We start from the raw sequence: 3,917 nt of genomic DNA on the forward strand, positions 1-3,917 counted from the left end.
GGTCCAAACTAGAGCCCCTTGCAGCGCCACCTCGGGGAAACTTAAGGGTTGGTTTTATTTGTATGGACTGGTCATCCGGTGTGCCCTGAGAACGAGAAATTTGTAGCTCCTATAGGGATTTGTCGGCATATTCGGGCGGCTTTGCTGGTCTTGTTTTACCATTGTCGAAATGTCTTGTAACCGGGATTCCGAGGCTGATCGGGTCTTCCTGGGAGAAGGAATATCCTTCGTTGACCGTGAGAGCTTGCGATGGGCTAAGTTGGGACACCCCTGCAAGGTTTTGAACTTTTGAAAGCCGTGCCCGCGGTTTTGGGCCGTGAGAAGTTGACACTTAACTTAATTAAAATGAATCAATCGTGTGTGTAGCCGTGATGGTCTCTTTTTGGCGGAGTCCGGGAAGAGAACACGGTCTCGTGTTATGCTTGAACGTAAGTAGCTTCAGGATCACTTCTTGATCACTTATAGCTTCTCGACCGTGCTGTGCTTCTCTTCTCGCTCTCTTTTGCGTAAGTTAGCCACCATGTATGCTTAGTGCTTTGTTGCAGCTCCACCTCACTACCCTTTCCTTCCCTTAAGCTTAAATAGTCTTGATCGCGAGGGTGTGAGATTGCTGAGTCCCCGTGACTCACATATACTTCCAAACAGATGCAGGTGCCGATGATGCCAGTGCATGGGACGCTACCGAACTCAAGTGGGAGTTCGATGAGGATTCGAGTCGTTTCTATGTTTCTTTTCCGGATGATCAGTAGAGGAGCCCAGTTGGGGCGATCGGGGATCTAGAATTTGGGGTTGTCTTTCTTTATTTTGGTTCCGTAGTCGGACCTTGATTGTATTCTGGTTGTTGTATGGATTATTTTTGCATTGTGTGAAGTGGCGAATGTAAGCCCTCTCTTTATCCCTTTCTTATTCAGTACATGGGATGTGTAAAGATTACCCCTCTTGCGACATGCCTGCCATGCGGTTATGCCTCTAAGTCGTGCTCTGACACATGGGAGATATAGCCGCATCGTGGGTGTTACAAGTTGGTAATCAGAGCCATCCCCGACTTAGGAGCCCCCTGCTTGATCGAATCGCTGACGTTGAGTCTAGAACAAAATGTTTTTGAGTCTTAGGATTATATATATCGGAGAGTAGGATTCTTTTTACTCCTCAGTCCCTTCGTCACTCTCGTGAGACCTCCTGACGTAGAAGTTTTGACTCTTCTCTCCTCAAATTTCACGAATTTTTTTAGGGTCACACGGGTATCTTGGAATCGTTCCGATATTCTTGTGGCTAGAACATTGTTCTTGGTGCCTCCTGACATTTAGGGGTTGTGGCAGTGTCCCGGGGAGTTGGGCTCTGAGGTGTTGTCGTCACAATTTTATTGTTGCAGTTCTGGAATACCTAAGTTCGCCGACATCAAAAATCTCTTTTATACAGTTGTTGGTGAGAAAACCTCGACGCCACCTAGTACTGGGGCGGGAGTTCGGGAGTATTGCCATAACTCGTATAACGCATGCTCTTCGGAGGTTGAGGTAAATGATTTCCGAAGGTTTATTGGTTATGTGTTGAAGGATGGATACAGCTGGATGTAGGATTTGTTAGTTTTGGGTGAGATATTATGCTTCCCCTGTATCCCCAACACCTGATTGCATAACCAGAATGTTTCGGGAGTTTATAAGTGGGAATTCAAGTAGCACGTAGGATATCTTTCCAACAGACACATGATACGATATGGGATCTATCATATGTTTGTTTCCGGCTTATTTTGCAAGCCAATCCTTTGTTTTGTTTTGGTTTTTGGTATTCGAGTTGCTTCTAAGTCAAGTGTTGATTCCATACCTTTTCTAAGCGGTGTTCTCATATTTCTATGTGAATACTAATCCTTGATGATAATCAAGATTGTCATGTCAATTCTTTTTCAACCGGTGTGCTCCTCTTCAAGTGGATCCGTCCATTTTCAACATCCGCAAGATCAACTCTAAGTTCTCTCAATGTTGTTCGTTCCATCTGCCCAAGTTGTGTTTGTTTTTTCCCACCCTCCCACCCTTTTTCTTCAAGGACTCGGATTTCTTAATCGAGTATCCATCTTATTGATGGGAAGTACCCCCATTATTTTCCGTCAATATCCTTATCCGGTGATTATCAGGAAGATACTAACGGAGCTTCAAGTTCATCATTCTCCGTTCTCTTTCTTCTCCGGTGGATTCAAGTCAAGCCTTGTCGATGACATCCTTTTCCTCGTTTCAAATGCTTTTCCCATGCCGATGCACCTCATAATCATTCCCCGCTTGCTATTCAATTGTTCCGGAGTGCTGAAGATATCTCGAAGATTCATGTTTCCACTCTGGATTCGTTCAAACTTCAAGCCATTTAATTCAACCCGTGCAATTTCTCTTTTCAAGTAATTGTTCAACGGGGTATCTTTTGAGTGGGCCCTAACCCACAGGTCTTTTCCCAGGATCTTACCTGACTCTTCTAATTTTACCGCAGCTATTCTCAAATCTTTCAAAGTTTGACGTAAGAATGAATTATCATCAGTCAGATGGTTTCTCCAAGATCTTATAACTCTTTTCATTGTTGGCTCAACCTCTTCACTTTTCATTCTCCCGGAGTATCTCAACAATTCAGGGTGGTGTTTCTCATTGTCATTCTCAACATTTGAAGACCGAAGAAGAGTTTTTTCCTCCAAATCTTATCCGTTCTCCCAGAGATGCGTAGTTCAAGCTTGATGCCATCCTCTCATAATAGTTTTCGATTGTGAGAATTCTTTTCACCCATCCGGAGCAGTTTAGGAGTCTTTTCAGTCAGATTCTCCGAAGGCCATCATCTCAGAATTATTCATACCAGCTTTCAGCTCTCGTTCCCCAATCTTACCGGTGCATTGTTCAAGTATTATCTAATCAGCTCGGGATCTCTTCATTCACTTGTATCTTAATTCACTCAAGCATCTTCGTTTGTTTTCTAATTCTTCCCGGTGATTCGTCCCTTCTTGCTATGTTCAGTTTCAATTCTTACGGCGGTTCGTCCAACATTCCTCTTCCATTGTTATTGTATCAATCATTCATTGTTTCTAAATCACACCGGCGGTTCAATCAAGACCTTCCCAAGTTTATGCTATATCTATCCTTTATCTTTTCCAATGAGAATGAGTAGTATGCCAAATCCGTTGCTTGTCATCAATTTAATTGATGAAGGATAAGTATAATGTAATTCTTATTCTTGTTTCATCCAAGTGATTAATTCCTTATTTTGGAGGTTCATAAAAAATTCTCGATTTCAATTGTTTCATCTTTTCTTTTCCCGGAGTTCCAAGCTCTCTCAATTATATCACCTCGAAGATTCATCTAAATCATTGCAAGGATACACCTTGTGTTTTCAACATCTCTTTCTTGTTATAATCCTTTTATTACAGTAGTTCTTCATGGAGGCTCTACATGGTGGTTCGTCATGGATTCCTTTCATTCTCCAATTGTCCTCAAGATTTCTCTCGAAGTTAAGATCCGTCAAGCTATACTCTAAAATAAACATGTTGTTCAACACATGCTTTGTTTTGAGGAGTTCAAACATTCTTCATCTTGCATTCCGAAGTGTAATTCTTTCATATATCATCTTTTGAGATGGTGTTATGTCATTGTTGATAATTTCCCTTCATGTTTCATGATTCACAAGTTTTTTCAACAGTGACATATCTTAAATCCATCATTTTCAGTTCATTCAGGACATCTTTTCAATCCATCTATCTCTTCGTTGGAGTTATATTGGGTTATATTTCACTTAAAGCTTTCCCTAAAGATTGTTGCTAATTATCGTGCTTATAAATGACCCAAGTTCTTCATTTACCCTCCCGGTGAAATAAGCTTCTCATCTCCTTGTTGATGTCAATTCAATATGTTGTTTCCTCTTGTGGCAGAATTTCACCTCAAGATTTCGAGAGG

This window comes from Triticum dicoccoides, chromosome 4A (genome assembly GCF_002162155.2).
Source record: "Triticum dicoccoides isolate Atlit2015 ecotype Zavitan chromosome 4A, WEW_v2.0, whole genome shotgun sequence".
Classification (NCBI taxonomy): Eukaryota; Viridiplantae; Streptophyta; class Magnoliopsida; order Poales; family Poaceae; genus Triticum; species Triticum dicoccoides.